At 38.2% G+C, this 17,401-nt stretch overlaps 1 protein-coding gene across 4 annotated transcripts in view; it reads left to right on the top strand.

The window, feature by feature from the left end:
• RASGEF1A (RasGEF domain family member 1A) overlaps nucleotides 1-17,401 on the top strand; it is a 174,201-nt gene that overhangs the window by 124,551 nt on the left and 32,249 nt on the right. The window contains exon 1 of one of the 4 annotated variants that reach the window (XM_014940555.1): nucleotides 8,555-8,573. The exons of the other annotated variants lie outside the window; for them this stretch is intronic. The gene's annotated coding sequence lies outside the window, so the exon portion shown is untranslated. Of the gene's footprint in view, nucleotides 1-8,554; nucleotides 8,574-17,401 lie in introns of those variants that run through there. 4 annotated transcript variants of the gene reach the window in all.

The raw sequence follows: 17,401 nt of genomic DNA, 5'->3' as shown, positions 1-17,401 counted from the left end.
GAGAACTGTACAACTGAGCCATATGGCATTCAGCTAATCTTAGCAGTCAATAGCTAAAAGACCCCTATACCTGCTCTTACATTTTCAACAGGCTTTACTTATTGGCATTAAGCACTTCTAATGTAATACATGCACTTCACTGATGTAGTCTTTCTATGTGACAGATTTGACAGTTCTGAAGGCACAAAGGACTAATCTGAATTGCTAAAAGTGTTTTTTGATTTAGACAGAATGGAGGCTAGAGATATTTTTTTTTCCATTTTAAGCATAAGGTCATTTTTTCCTCTTTCACACGAGCTACCCATACAAATACCATGAGTAGGCACATCTGAACTACAAGGAGCCAGAGAAATAAGTTCAGTAAATGTCACTCCTTTTCCCTATGCCTTTACCTCCCACGTATAACACCCACTCCTCTGACAGCACCAAAACTATGGTTTGATTTTTCCTTTCTTCCAAGTGTTCCCTCCTCCTCCTTATCTTCACACAGCTTTGCAAAATACGATAGCTAAGCAATTAGCATCCTATAAGTAAAATAAACATTCCTATTTGTGGTAGGGAAATTGTAGTGTATCTGTCACACTCAGTAACACCACCCGAGACAAGATGACACACACTACGATAGCCTGGGAACCACAAGCTCCCATGAAACATTAGTTTCTAAATTTGCTTCTTGTATGCTTCGAAGGATAAAGCAACATGAAGCAGAACAAGAATTATGTATTTCATTCCAGTTCAGCAGAACTGAGTATTGCATCTAGATCCTTTATTTATTTTATTTCCCTGGGATAGAAAAAACATATTAAGAAAAAAAAAAAATACTAATCTGGTATTTACCTAAATGTACCTATGAAAATACACAGTCCAGGTTGTTACTTTGATCCTTTTCAAAACTGCTAAATTGTCTTCAAAATTAAGTCCAAGAAATTCCTTCACCCTTTTCCTAAACTGGTCATGTTTTTTTTCACCCAGAAAAAAGAGGAGGAGAGTTTCTCTTAATATTGTCCTAGCTTTCTTTCATAAAAACTTTTTGCATATTACTGAAAGACTTGACAGACTAATTAACATGCCATTGAAAAAGATTAAAAATTAAGGAGGCACAGGGTAAGGACAATAATTGATTATGGATTCAGTTTAATTAGGCTTGCCTTGAATATGCTCTAGGATACTTAAAGAGATTCATCTATATCTACCGCTGTAAAGATTACTCCAAGCTCCACGAAACTCAGACAATGTATCTTCATTCTTTGCAGAATCTTGCCTGTAGGTTACTACTGTGCAGACTTCAATTAAGATACAATAACAGCTTTTACATCCAAAAACTATGGTTTGCACCTTGAGAACGTGAAGCAATCACTCTTCTGAGGACTGCCTAGGAATAGCAGATTGATTTTTTATGCTTTAAGGGCTGAAAATTTTGTGGGAGGTTTCAGCCAGAATTACATTTTTTCCTGGGAAGGGTACCAGTCATCTCCCAAAGAAAAATGTTTAGAAGATCCTCTCCTGAGCTGTCAAACAATATGCTCTAATTACACTAATTATGTCACACTTACACCCTTGTTCATACTATTAAAATAAAAGCAGTACAAGAGCTACGTCCCTCAAACATTACAAAATAAGGAAAACCTGAGCACAGACCAAAACAAAAAAGTGACCATTCGTCAACATCATCATAAACAACAACAAAGGTACTTTGTTGCACAGAAATATTTTTGTTTTCAACAAGGCTGTTTATTTTTGCCCAGAAGAGATCACACAAATCTAAGAGGACTTTTGTCTTGAAACTATTCATTCACATTAACACGGGAAGAAACTTTCCTTCCTCTAAGAAAGTAATATGCAGTGTGCACCCATGGAGAAAATAACTTTTGACAAGTTTTAAATGGCTTTAATGCTTTAAGGTCAAAGATTGTTGCACACTCTACTGGGCCTTGTCCCACTTCCTCGTTCCTATCTCTTCATGCTCTTTTCTGCATTCCCTCCTTATACAGAATACTTTCCCAGCTCATCCATGTCTCCTGCTGTTCCCCTCAGCACATACCTGTTCTTTGCCTTGTTCCCTTCTCCATCCTAATCCGGTCATGCAGACCAGCTGTCTTTTGTAGCATTCTTAATTATATGCCTCTCCTATCAATTGCTGGCCTCTTCGTTAGCACTGCTGGGTTTGGTTACCAGGAGTAGGATTTATTCCCACTGCCTGTCTCCCTTCACCCCTCATCATCTTCTGGTCTAAACGAAGAGATGCGCTAGACCTGCACACACAAGCCTTTACAAATCCCCAGCTCTGTCAAATGGTACTTTGTAAACCAGAAAGAAGAAACAGCTGAAGACTGAGAGTAGTTGCAGTGTGTAGATCACAGACAACAACAGAAATGGACTTGACATAGCTGGATTTGTTTGATCGTTTATAATGTGTCTTTCCACTACAAAAACAGAAAGCTAAGATATCCTAAGTGAGCTGGCTCTCAGGTGCATGAGTTTGCTACTTTGCAAACTTCAGAAGGAGGCCACAAAAAGAGGGTGGAGATGCAAAAAGCAATGTCATTCTTTTGGACTATGCACAGCTTGCTCGTGCCAGGGTGCTCCCCTCTCCCTAGGTGAACGTTTCACCCAGAGAGTCTGAGGTATAAATGTGTCCCCTGCCCACGCTCCCTTCTCACCTGCAGAGAAAGAGCTTGCAAGTCAAGTTTGAAGAGTACTGTAGAGCATGCAAAAAGGAGTGTATGGGAACCCACTGCTTTGAAATTGCTGACATTCTGGAAGATGAAAGAAGCCTGAAATCTCTAGGGCTCCAGCCTCACAGGCACTAAAAAAAAACTCCCCTCAAAAGAAAAGAAATAGAAGAGGGAGAAAAACTGCCTATCTGTATTTAGAAGTTCATATATTTAAGTCCCTTGAGAAAGGAAATAGGTTAGGAAACTGACAGTGAAAAATATCAGATTGAAAATAAGTCTGATTTTCTGATACAAGTTTTAATTCTTTTCTTAAAATGAGAAATAGGTCTTAAAATGAAATAAAAATAATCTGCAAAAGCAATACCAATACAATTTAGCCACCAAAGGGCAAGAAGTTTGGAAAATACAGGCTAGGAATATTCTGACCAAATTTAATTTGCTTTCAGGGACTGCACTTGTTCATCATCAGCAATAGGCATCCCATTACAGTTTTTGCCACCAAGCAATAACGGAAATGAATATTACTTTTTTTTTTTTTTTTAATGCAAGTAATAGACTGTCTTACAACACAGAGTAACTGAAACCTAAAACTGATACTGTAAGTCTCTCAGTAATGCAAGCATTTTAGCCAATCTAGATTTTTGAGAATAAACTAGAATAGCCATAACACATCAAGGCTGGCATTATTTATTTCATGCTGATGATGTCTGCAGCAGTAACACTGAATAAGATATTGCTAGCTTTAATAATAATTTGAAATGAGAATACTAAGTCTGCACTGCTTGTAGAGAAGGGATGTGGGCAAGTTAGGAAAGCAAAGCAGGAGCTGACCATAGTAAGATGAGGTGGGGTACACCCAGACCCCAGTTATCTCTGTCTTGTGCCTGAGTCTCTGTGGCTCCCAGGGACCACAGACAAATTAGAGCAACTGCCAGGTTTCTCTGACATGTACTATGGAGCATCCACACGTGTTTCACAACTACAAAACAGATGGCAGTACCAAACACTTCCAAATTATAACCAGAATCTAGTTTGGACACATTATTTTATATTACCTTCTGCCACATGCTTTGACCATGCTTTGTTTATATTACCTTCTGCCACATGCTTTGACCTTGTTTTTGCCACAGAAAACACAGCACTTGAACACTTAAATGAGAGAAGGAACTGGTATCCCCTTATATTTTTCATTTCTGAAGGTCTTAAGGGAGGAGTGAGGATGCACAGTAAATAAATAGCTTAAGTTAAAGAATGGATTGTAAACAACTAAAGCTTTGCCTCTTGCGAAACTACAGTCAGTGTGATTAATGGTTCAGGAATTATATTAAAGTGTAGTAACTTTCCCTGTAGACTGGTGATACCCAGGAGAAAAGAGTCTCTGTTTTGAGTGAAAACATGAAATTTGATTGCATACTCTAAATAAATAAATAACAATGTCTTAATTTAGATAGATCTCTTTACAAAAGCAGCATCTTTCCCATTTTGATCACAAATAAAGAGGAAAAAAAGTACATAAAGAATCAGGCAGTCTTTGAGCACATGAAAGAAGGGGAGAATCTGCTCGAGGTCATCCTCTCTTGTAATTAATAATAGCAAATTGATGGTCATTACATCTGCTCAGCACTTTCCAGTAAGCCGCACTGTAAAAGCTGTATAGACTGCTAAAAGCTCCTTTCTTAAAGGGCTGTTTGTGCTAAAGGAAACGGAGAATTGTCAGTGGACTGAGTAAAGAAGGTTTTAGAGCTTCAGTTACTGCTGGGCAAAGATAACATCTCAGAAACTTTTGGTGTTGTGGAGTTCACCCCTAACTACTTGGTACTTTCTCAGCATTCAGACCAAGCAACAGTATCAGGCATTTGATGACTGAACTAAATTTTTAGGGAACAGACTGTAGCAGGCTACTGAATTGTTAAAGGATACAGGAAAATCCATAAAAACAAAGATTAAATGCTGAGTACACACACACACACAGATGTAAATCAGGACTAAACCAGTGATAGAGGCAGAGGTGCCCCTAATAAGCTCTCCCCCCTTGCCGGTGTCTTGGTAAGGCTGGCTCTTCCCAAAGACTGCCTTCCCCTCTCTGTTCCCATGACAGCAAGCTCCTATTTCACCACAAGTTTAGCAACTCTTTTCTGCACCATAGTCACTGATTAATGCCCTGACCCTTGACTCATTAACCTCTGCAGTAACAAAACAGAAGGCAAAGGCTCACAGCTCCAGATTTTAAATTGGTTTAAGTATGGACCTTCCCGTGTGGCAATGGTGGGACTTGTAGAGTTCTTCATGTGATTAAACACAGGCCTTTTTTACCCCCCTTAGCCTTTTCTGAAATTTAGTAGCAATTAAAAAGTAAATAAGTAACTGAACCAATACAACCTTAAATAATACAAAGGATCACATTCTTTGCCTACCTCAAAATCCAGAGCAGCTCACGTAACAGTAAACAAGCTTTTAATCGATTCTAAAATGTTAAGAATATAGAAGACAGATGACAGTAAGATTTAATTTAGTTTCTATTGGGCAGAATTTAAAAAAGCCTGAACACTCCTTCCCTAGAAAACTGAAATAGGAACACAAGTTTTAAATAAACTTCTGGGCACAGCTGCAGCGAACAGTTCACAATCGAAACATTCTCTTGCCATTTGCTGTGGGCACAGTGCAGTTTTAATCCACTGCAAGGAGCTTCAGCTATGCCTAGGAGCTTTGTTCTTCACGGTGACCCTAACTGGAAAAAAACCCCGAAAAACAGGCCATTGCACCATAGGGGCTCAAACGATCCCTGTGCTTCCTGAGGGGGGAAGCCAAGCAAGGTGGCAAAATGAAAGTCAAATGTTCAGATGAAACATGGGGCTTAGGATGAAGAAGGCAAGTGGTGAAAGGTCTGGGCCACCCAAGCTCTCCTCCTAGCCCCACAGTTCACCTAGTGTGTGAACCCATGCCAGCTACTTCCACCTCTGCCTTCCTCAGTTGCCTCACGCACAACACGGAGGGTGCAGGGACTGCTGCCGGGCCGGCTCTGTGCTGCCCGGTTCTGGCACAGCTGCACAGGGCCTCAGGGCACTCCTGCAGCACACGCGTGTGCACACACACGAGTCAACGGATGAGCGGGCGATAGGTGTGCTGTGAGAATTAACCCAGAGTTTCAGCGGCTTGTTTGAAGTACAAGGGAATGCTAGCTACGTTTCAAAGCAATGCTAGCACGAAGCAATGAGGAAGGAGGACTTTTGTAGTTTAAAAGCTTTGATTTTCTGACTTTTCAAAGGGCAGAGAGTAGCGAGCAGGACTGCGAGGCTGCACAGCTGGCTGGGAAGCAGTGGGGCAGGAGTCTCGGCGGGAGGCTGAGCTCCCCAGGCAGCCACCCCAGGAGCCTGCTCACAGGAGCAGCGGGAGGTCACAGCCCGAGCGCAGTCCTGGCAAGCAGCAGCCCCATTCCCGGATTTGAAATGATGGCAGGGAAAGAAATGGCTATGCTTGCTGTTACTGAAACAAGCCTGGAGAGCAGAAGGGAACGCTTCCCCTCTGCTGCGTAGGCTGCTACAGAGCGTGCCAGCAGGCACTGAACAGCTGGATGAGTAGGCACGGGCAGGACCATAAATATGTAGCCTTAAGGATATTCACCACCGACATCAGGAACAACCGATCAGTTGTTGGCATGCCAGTGACTGAGTCACAACAAACCAGCACTCTGTTTGGCAGATTTTACAGTCGCTTACTGCAGTGATGTGCATTGCAATACACCAGCATTTTAACCTACTGCTACCGTGCTACTGACCTCCACTTGGGATAACTGGATAAAAACATAGGGATGAAGGTATTTTCAATCCTCAGTTAAGTTACTTTAAGCATGAAAAAAAAATAACTGGGAAGGGGAGAAGAGGGAAACATAGTTGGTTGTCTCTTACAGCTATATCTGTAATTCCAATCACAAATTATTCTTTTACCTAATTGTCAGGCAGAGAAAGCTACTGCCAGCACTTCATAACCTGGTTTTAAGCACTGACAATATCTATTTAAATTAGCAAGCAATCAGCACCCACACCAATTAACCTCACATACACAGTACTCCAGTTGTGCATTCTCCAGTTGTTCTTTTCTCCCATGGAAATCTTTATTGCAGAGGACTTGTTTTGACAAGTTATCTGTTTTTTATTCAAGAATTCTAGGTACTTTTCCCTCAGATTTTCAGTTTCACTTAGTCACTATATCCTCAAGTTACATGCACTATTAACATAAAAAAAACCAAACAGAGCTCAACAACCAATTTTTTTTTCCTCTTTCTTATGTATTATGACTTTTTCTCCTGAGTCCACCAGGGGAATTAACAGAAGATTTTTCAATATCAGTTATGCATTAATAGAAAAAGATAACTCTTGAAGTAGAAAGGATCTAAAGACCAACAGAAGTCTGAATTTGGCCAATTCAGTCTGAATTTTGGCCATAACCCTTTGCATAGGATAATGAGAACCAAAACTGCCAGATGTCAATGGCACTATCAAAACTAAACCAATGCTTAGCTACATTGAATCCATAAAGCACACATATCTTATCAATTCCCATTCCTTTTCAACTCCCATTCCCCCACACAAAGCATCTTCCCCCATACTTGTCACAAGTAAAGTCATTTATGTTCATATAAATGATCATAGCAGTAGCGCTACCAAAAACATTGGTCCCCAGACCAAAGTATTATATATGAGACCATCTCCAAAATAACAACTGGATACTTGTCCTGTGCAAGCTTGAGACCCATCTGATAGAGGTCGCACATGATGTCTTTCATCTCTGGTTTATTTTCTCATTGACAGTAACTATTCCTTTAACATTATAGACATAAAAAAACCTCATTTTTGAAATACTGACAAAGAACTCCTTTCAATTTCTGACAATATGTGGAATGAAAGATATACAATTCCTAATGTGGTGGGGTGTTGAGGTCATATTAATATTTACAATATAGAATTAGTGCAAAAAAAACAATAATCAGCTAACAAAATCTCCCAAACCAAGCAGATAGCATGCAAGGTTAATGAGGTTTTCACCAAACCCGAGCTAAGTTTCAGGAACTAAGGATGATTTTAGCATTTTATAATGTAGCTTGTACCAAAAGAGAGAACAGCTGCTGTTTCAGTGGAGCTTTGCATTTTTATTTCCTGGGTTTGTTCTAACCCTTATAAACTCAAAACAAAACTCGGTTGGTGTGAACTGAAACAAGAGGTTTGAGTGAAAAAACTGCTAGTAGAAACCACAGAGCCCAAGAATCAAAACCAATGTTTGGGCCTCCACTGCACACATGCCTCACAAGCGTGATGCAAATGCTAGTTTTCCTTCCACGTAATTCTAAGCCCAACTAATTTTTCCACTGACGTTAGGGGTTTGGGGGGCAGGGAAAAGAAGGAATGAATTTAAAATGGTATCTCCTAATGAGCAAATAAAGATCAGAAACCTCAGGATCTATTTATGCAAGAGCAGGGAAATTACCTTTGCACATTTCGTTTTGAAGAGATGAAGGAGAGAAAGAGAGAAATGGAACTGTGGCCACAGAGGGGAAATTTATGAGAAATGCAAGTTGTGTGGTTCAGGCAGCTTCAGGGAGTGCCAAAAGATTTCGGAAGGTGGACAGATTCCTTTCTCATTAATGAAGGGGCCCTGACTCTAGATCTGCTGAACTCACTCTGAGTGGAAGGCTATTCAGCTTGCTCCTTTGATTGAAAGCATGAGCCCGTTACTTATGAGCTTTGGTAGCTTTCCTTTTAATAGGAAGTTGGGGGAAGGGGGAAGAAGATGGCTGGAGGAGGGGAAGGAAAAGACGAGTAGCAAAAAAATGCTGGCAGCTGAACATGGGACTTCAAGGGATTTGCAGGACAGGCCTTTGGAGGAAGGATAGAAACTTACAGGGTAAGTGATGCCTTTCTTGGGCTCGCTTTTCTTTCCTTGTTGTTCACCGACACGTTAAGAAGCAAACTTCCCTGCATCTTCAGTCCAGTATTACCCTCCTTTCTCATAGTCTAACCAAATTATTTATTCTGCTAGCATGGAACTACCAAAAATGCTGATTTACAATTTTTTTTCCTTTTTTTTTCTGGTGGGTATCAGCTGTATTTGAGTAATGCTAAAAAAAATACTAAATAAATAACATCTTGACCATTTTTACTGGTGTAACAGGGAACATGCAGTTTGCTGTCCTAAATTGTACACAGCCGCAAGCTCTCATCAGATTTTGTGTGGGCTTGAAATGTTCTTTTAGTCCTTTGCAGCTGAAAGCTGAACATAGACTATCTAGCTAGCTCAGTTTTGAAGACTATATTGCCAGCTAGCTGTTTCTGTTAAAGGCTGCCTTTTTATATTAAAAAAAACCAACAACATACAGTTGTAAGAAATCCACACATAGGACAAATGCCCATGGTAGGTACTTGCTTGTAAGTAAAGGGCAACACACAACAACAGTGTGTCTAAGCCCCGACATACTTTAAAGGGACAGAATGTAAACTCCTATTCAAATAATCAGGGCATAAGTGCCTTTAGTGAATTTTAAGGTACTTAAGCATAAAAAGGCTTAAACAAAAAATACTATGAAATATCATTTGAACTATTATAGCAGCAGTTCCTTTGTAATGTGAATTGTGAAATATCAAATTTTAAAGACCCGATTGATGCTTTTAAAAGATATTATTATTAGTAGTAGTTGAATTAGTATTTTAATCTCTCAAAATAGTTACAGAAAATGCTTTAAACTCATTCACTTCTAGCTGAATCTGTTGAGGCAAGAAGCCTTCAGCAGTTTCTGTGTTTGCAGCAATCCACAGCTGTAACTTCTGGGAACAGCTATTTTGTTCCTCAAAGGCAAACTCCAAATTATTTTATCCTACTGTGACACTCCAGATCACTTCTCAGACCAGAGTTCACGCATCCAACTAAGGATACGATTTTATTTGTATTCATAAAATCAGGAATTAATTTACCTGTAAGCTTCCTAGTTTGCACACAACATTGCACTAACTTACAGAGTCCCCCCAGACAGGACGTGCAAATAAAATCCAAACTATTAACAACTGGAGCTCTCTGGCCAGATGCATGTGCGTTCAAGATCTAGTCCAACATCTGACAAATACAAGACAACACATAATTTACATAAACACAAAAAATATCACAGAAAAATTAGAGCTATCAACTTCAAAACTATTTGAGTATAATGGGCTTGTTAAGCATCCTTCCTTTTCATTTTTAACTAGTTCGGTATTTCAAAAATCAACTGCAAAAGATCTCATTTTCAGGAAAATACGAAACCAAAGTACTAAAAAAGAATAAAAAAAATACCTAGTTAATAAGTACTTTCTAAAACCAAGTGGGTGACTTCTACGTAAACTACCTGATTGCCCAGCAGGCATAGTAGAAATCATTCTTCAAGACGGAGAAATTTATCAATTTTTTTTTTTAAATTAACATTTTCTCTTATTTATTCATCAACAATACAAAAAAGAAAAACTGAAAGATGCAGATAAGAACTGTGATCCATTTATATAGCAAGGGACTAGATTTTCACTTACAGGTACTAATCTTCTAATCTTGCTGGTGTCTATGGATGCTTGAATCCAGTTCAAATTGTATTTTGCTAGTTTTAATCTGTTGCCAGGGAAGATGTATCAGCCATTTGCAGTCTCTAATAACTTGGGTTATCTTCTAAACCGAGCAGAGATCTCGGTAGGAAACTGAATGGGTAACTTCAAGATAAATCTAAGTAGGACCTATGTGTATTGACTTGGGGTGTAACTTCAGTGCTGTAATGTTTGGAGTGATATGATCTCTATTTGGTAGAGCTCCTTAGTGTGAAGAATATTAATAGTTACTTTGACAGAGATAGTATATCCAGACTTAAAACATTAGCAAAATCTTTAATTTTTGCTCTTGCTAGACATTCTAATGATACCATTTGTATCTGCGTTTAATACACAAAATACATGCAGAACCTGACTTTCAATGTCAAGTGTATCATCACAATATAGAGAAAAGAATTATAAAGAAAAACAGTCATAAAAAAAGAGGAGGCCATTTACTTCAGTAATGAAAATAGTGACTTGTGACTGTAGAAAAAAGTAATATGGCTTACCAGAAATTATACAGTACAGTATTTAGCATGTTAATCCCCCAAACTCAGTTTTCATGATTTCATACACTTCAAATGTCTATAAGTGTGTACTAGTGAGGGGCTATTTGTAACTGCATCTAGCTTGCAGGGAAAAAAAGACACTGTAACATTTGTGAGGTTGCATGGAAGATTAAAAAACTGTAATTATTATAAGATATCTGCAAAAAAAAACCAGGAATTAGGCACATGACCTACTTGAACCACTGCAAATTTCCTTTACTTGATGTGATCAGATTCAAACCAGCTGCAACGCAAAGCAATTCAAGCACCACTCTTTGGCTCATACCTAAACCCTGCTCTCCCCATCATCAGCCAAGTCTTAGATACTCAGCATATTCCTGCAGGAAAACCCACGTGTTTTACTACATTCTCAGTTTCTTAGGAAACAGGTGTCATTTCAAGCCATAACCTTGCTGTACATCAAAGGCTAATTCAGCAAAGCACACTGCACCTTGCACACTGCATCCTCCCAAGCAGTACTCAATAAAATTACCCAGCAAATCCCACTACTTGAACAGTTAGCATCTTCCAATTCTCACTGCACTCCTCACCAGTTTCACCTCAATTTGGGTTGAGTTTGGAGGAGGGAAGGAGGAAACAGTAGAAGAATAGCAAATAAAGGATACTGAGGATACCTGGAAGCATTGACGATGTTTCAGTAACAGTTTTGCAGCACCAAAGGGAAAGGAAGGATTAGATAACACTGAAAATCAACCTTCACTTGGGGCTTTATCTAAAACCTACTGAAGTCACATAGATGAGTTCTGCAGCTTCCAATGAGTTTTGTGCTAAGACCTAGATCTGCAGCATTGAACAAGATAACCTACGGTTTTCCTTCTATAAGACCATTATGAATTTATCTTCATTTATTTTTGAAAGAAGAATAGGGAATGTCCCAATATCACTTTCCTCGCACTTTAGAACACACACATACATATATCACAAGAACAATGCTGATTGCTGACTTGATGCTCTTTGATGTGTGAACATATAAGACAATTGGAGGCACTCCAATTATCTCCAGTTCAAAGTTAGGCCAAAAATAGAAGCAGGTATGAATAATGTATTAGGTTTAAGTAGAAACAGCAATACTGTGCAGAATAAAGATGAAAGTTTAGCTTAGCTGTGAATATGTGGAAACAGGTAAGCAACACTTCTTCCTTAAACAGACACATTGGAATTGCACATCCTCAGAAGTTCAATTAACAAAACATATGTCAAAATAGAGTTTTGTGACAGATTATAAATCGCTTTCAAATGCACTTCTGATGTTTTCAGGATAATATTAGAAGCCTAACTTTTCTGTGAAACTTCCTTGAACTTCTCTATGAGTTTATTTTAGTAGAAATAACCACATCAAAACCCTTGTCAGTTACCATAGTAGCCTAGGAGTCTGTCCCAAGTCAAAAGGTGCATCGTGGAAAGTTCATTAGCCAGCACATAGGTCAACACTGATCCAGATCCTTCAAGGGTGCTAAGCAGTCCATTTCAATTCATTTCAGAAAGCTTACCAATTTCATGAAAACCTAGCATTTTAATTAAACAACTTCAAAGTGGTAATGCTTCTAGTTGGATACGCTATTCTTGCTTGGGTGTCTGTATCATGTTCCAGACAAAGATGCCAATTTGAGTACCAGCATTGTCTCACATTCCTACAATTCTATTTTACTTTATTGATTTTAGGGAAAGATTGGATATCAGAATATCATCACGATAGTGCACATTGTAAGAATGAGAACACATATATGGCAACTTCTCTGAGCAACCTGGTCTAGTGGGAGGTGTCCCTGCCCATGGCAGGGGGGTTGGAACTAGATGATCTTTAAGGTCCCTTCCAACTCGAACCATTCCATGATTCTTTAGGGTTTGCACTCTTATCAGAGACCTGCTTTCCATTATCTGTCTTGTATATCTTCATAGTTCTGTAGCAATCTGAAGCAAGCCTTTCCAGTAAGGCAATGGCTGGCACTTGGGCACCGTGCCGTGTTAGCGATGGTTTTGACAAGATTGACTGACAACAGGCCAGAGGTGATTTTTCATGATTTGTGCATGAAATTATCCGCACCGTTATTTAGATACCCTTGTTGAAATCATGCATTGCCTTCCTTCACTGACTTCAGTTTAAATTCACTAGTATTTTGCACACCATAAAAATGAAGTGACTGTATAAATCAATCCCATATTCTCTAGATTTTCAGTAGCAGTAAACAAGCTTTAGCAACAACAAAAAATTATATCACTCAATAGACTCACTGGGAACTACAAAACAATAAAGCACACATTTCACCAAATTCATAGAACATCTGTTATAAAAGTTAATTCATGTACTAGCTATTATGAATTATTATCTTCTATACCATGCAATGCTAGGGCAATTCTAGGCTTTTATTTACTCCAGAAAATAACTACCAATAAAAAGCATTAGCATATACAGCGCTTTTCATCTTTTGTTTTAAAATTATAATTCCATTTCCTAGAACCAGCTGCTCCACTTGAAAAACCCTTCTTTAATTCAATAGACGTAGGTGTGTGTGCGGGTGGACATTTGACTTCATCCACCAAGGACATACAGCAGGATTGTGCTCAATTTACAACAGAGACGTTTAAAATTCCAACACTTGAGTGCCTCTATAGTCTCAAATTTCTCCTGCATTACCCAATTTTTATGCCACTGTAACAGCAGATCTGGTAAGAAACACAGAAGTAGGAACAATGTAATTTTGCACCTTTTCTGGACTGGTTTTGGATCAAAGTAGAATATGACAAGAAATACCCCAGACTACTTATCTCAGTAATGCGATGCAGACTGGTATGTAATCATGGGAGAATTTAGTCTCTAATGTTTAATATTATGCTCATAATCATTTTTGGAACAGCATAAAATGATACAGTATAGTATCTTTGTTTAGGCAGAGAACTCTCCTGATTAATGTACATCTATAAAACATGTATGTTGAACACACACAACAAAGCACTTTTCAATCTCACTGACTAAATTTAGGCCAGACTTCATTTACAAATTTGAAAAGATAGTTATTTAAGTAAATTAATGCATCTGCAACACTTCACGTGAACCAAGTTGTATTTTTTACTCCAGGATTAGGCTGCCTGATTTCCTTTTAGTTAAATCTATAGCACAACTACATCCCAGAGGGATGTCTTGTAAATTTAGGATTTCTAGCTCATCTTTGCCATTTACATATCCTATGGGAGCTGCTAATGAGAAAAGAGGAAATTATAAAATGCTCATAAGGAATTAGTCTCCTACACAAGAAAAAAAAATAATCCCATTTTCAGTGAAAGTTCTCAAATTATCAATCAGTACTGCAACGCAGTTGTCATTACTTTTAAATGGCTGTATTTGAAGGCAAAGCACTTCAAAGTTAATTTCTTGCATATAGATCTTACAGAAACGTAAGAGTACTACCTCATCAAAACTCCCTTATTATTAGAAAAGTTAAGGGCATTATGAATACACTGCCCAGGAACACTGCCGTGACATGGAAGGCTCTTAACTTAATTATTAATAAACTTAATAATTCTTTATTAAATTTATTTTTATTGTAGCCATTTCTTACAGATGGCTGTTTACAAACCCAGCCTATATCTCTCTGTAGGTTCTCTCCTCAGATCTCCTCATACCTATCATCTGGACTCATTTCTAACTTTTCCAGCTCTAGAGAAAAGAGGTAATTCAGGAAATACAGAAAAAAACAGCATCAACTACAGGAGCACTCTGATTACAGATTTCTGAACTCTAGTTCCAAAATCTTTCACCAACGTGACTGTTCGTTTTAGGAAGTTTTGGCATCCCCACACAAATGAAAATAATAATAATAATAATAATAATAAAAAAAAAAAATTCCACAGATAAATTTAAAAGAAGTCTCCAAACCTGAACTAAGAGTAGAACAGGCTCGACACATTGTATGCACAGCTTTTGCAGACCCAAGAACCTAGTCTAATGGGGAACACAAGTGATCACCAGAAGGAACAAGCCTCCCCCGGGCTAACAGTATCAGCTTTAAGTTTCCCACATGTTCATGCCTGGGGAATCCCCTTTGAGGTTGATATCTGATGTGACATCTGTTTCACACCACTGGAGCGAGGCAAACAGCAGCAGTACGGTTGAAACCCAGACACATCATAGCATAAAGGGCTCTTGAATGCACTGTACTTGTTTTACACTGTTTGATTCTCCCTCTTCTGGTGAGAAGGGGGGGAAGAATATAACATTTAAGTAATATAATAAAACAGCCTCCCTAAAAGATCTTTAATATTGGAGCAATTAACTTGAAAAAGGCAGACAAACTCAATAATTACTATCCTGCTGACATCAAAATAACTAAGTGTTAAAAAAAAAAAGATACATTCAAATGGAAATTAACGCAACTTGGTATGCTATGATATAGCTACCCTTCAGATGAATGCCAGTCCTAAATGGCAAAGCCAAAAAGTTTCAAGGCGCACGCTGTTTTTTCATCATCTGTCGTTTGAATTGTTGCTTGATCAATACAGAGCACAGGGAAAACAAAAACTCCAGGAGGACGCTAAGTCTTTTTTATTTGTAGTTCGCTTCCATTTATTTGTTTATACAGATATTGTCATAAAGGGTTGGGCCAAAGTAGCTCAGTAATGTTAATTCTTTGACTGATTTATGTCAAGATGCTATAGCAAAACAGAAGACTAAATAATAGTTCAGTTAATTTCAGGAGCATACATCTCTGAAATTACATATTTATTTATTTATACTTTCAAGATTTATGCATATATAACAGGGGGATTGTTCAGCTGCAGATTAGTTCTCAGCTTAATCCAGTGCAAATCTGACCATATAGGGTCATCATATTTTAATGTTTCATGTTCAATAATTTATGCTTAGACAGTCTGAGGCTTTGCCCTATAATATATAAGATAGGATAAACAGACATATATATGAGACATTATCCTATATTGTGTACTACTCAGTATCAACTCAATATAGACTTGTTTATTCACTATATTTGTGATATGGTAGTGTGAGTAGCTCAAGTAGCTCAAACTATGCTGAAACACACTGTAGCTGGTAGTCTCATCTATACACACATTTCTAAATAGGCTTGGGGGCTCATCCATCTGTTCGTTAGCTCTTGTTCATCAAAATGCTGTCTTAAAAATAAATTAATTTTTGAATACTTAATTTGGTGACAACTTCTTGCTAAAATTAAACCATATTTAACATTATTTTCTCAATATTTCTCCATATCTTTTACTCAAAATATAGTTAAGACTACCATGCCTTGATTCTACTCCAAATAAAGTCATTAGAATTAAACTAACAGCTGCTAACTGCCCTGTAAAATGAGTAGATTTTAGCCCACTCTAAAACTTCCCTAATAATTGCGGCTGAACTTCTTGGCTGTGTCAGCAAAAAGAATCCAAGCAATAGATATGTATACTACATATATTACTTGCAGTAATTCAGGTAAGACAGGGACATCACATGTTTAATAGAAATTTGTTTGTGTACTTGTACAGAGGCAAGTGAATTACTGCAAATGAGCTCAACAGCCCAGCATTTCTCACTGCCAACTGTAAAATAAAACTTGTAAAACCAAAGAAATTGAAAACAGAAGGAAAAAAAAAAAACAAAACACGAAAATAAAAGAAATCGATCCCATCGCTGATCTTAATGAATCTTCCAAAATACCTGGGGGAACGCTAACAATGTTGCTGTCATAGTTTCTGCTAAAGCAAACAGAAGGTTGACTAGTCAAACTGGCAATTTTGATCTGCTAATTGTGATGCCCTGAAGCTTATAACACTAAAAATAAACTTTTTTGTTGAGCCGGTTAAAAGAAATAGCAACCCACGTGCATTTACAAAAATACCATATCAAGAAGATTGACATCAGCAGACATGCAGATTTTTCTTCCCCTGGGCACCAAATTGCTGATGTATGTACATGCTCCCTTCTTGGCATAATTGATTTTCACTTTCTGCAGGGTGGCACATTCTTGGAATAGCTTGTGTCGAAGAGAACATGAATATGCAAGTGAAGGACACACTAGGATAAGACCAGAACTCCTTCATCTTGAACCCAATTTAAAACAGAATAGCAGTTGCTTTAAAATATTCAGTTTGAAAAGACCCTAAATAAAATTAATAAGAAGAGTACATATTACATTAACATAGCTCTGTTCTTCCATGTCAAAATCAGACCAAATCACAAGCACTAAAACCAGCTTTTTTATGCTTTTTCTGCTCTTACTTGGAAAACAAGACGTGAGAAGCAGTGAGCAGACTCCATCATCTCCAGACAACATATAAATAAGAATGGAACAAATATACAACTATAGTAGAAGCAGCTGTTCAGCTACACCAATTGCCTACATTGTCATTTATGCATGACAAGTTGAGGCAGCTCCTTTAAGCAGACTAGGTGAAGCCAACTATTTTTTTCTGAGATCTCTTCCTTCCATTTACTCCCTCACTAGGTCTCGTATGCATTTAAATCACCTGAAGTCCTCAGGCCCCTGCAACATGTTTCTCTTGCTACATCATTGATTCAAAGGGGAGTATCATCCCTTTTTATTTGCCC

This window comes from Calidris pugnax, unplaced genomic scaffold (genome assembly GCF_001431845.1).
Source record: "Calidris pugnax isolate Ruff unplaced genomic scaffold, ASM143184v1 scaffold39, whole genome shotgun sequence".
In the NCBI taxonomy this organism is placed as follows: domain Eukaryota; kingdom Metazoa; phylum Chordata; class Aves; order Charadriiformes; family Scolopacidae; genus Calidris; species Calidris pugnax.
The sequence above is the reverse complement of the archived record's forward strand: the minus strand, read 5'-3'. Positions and strand labels throughout refer to the sequence as shown.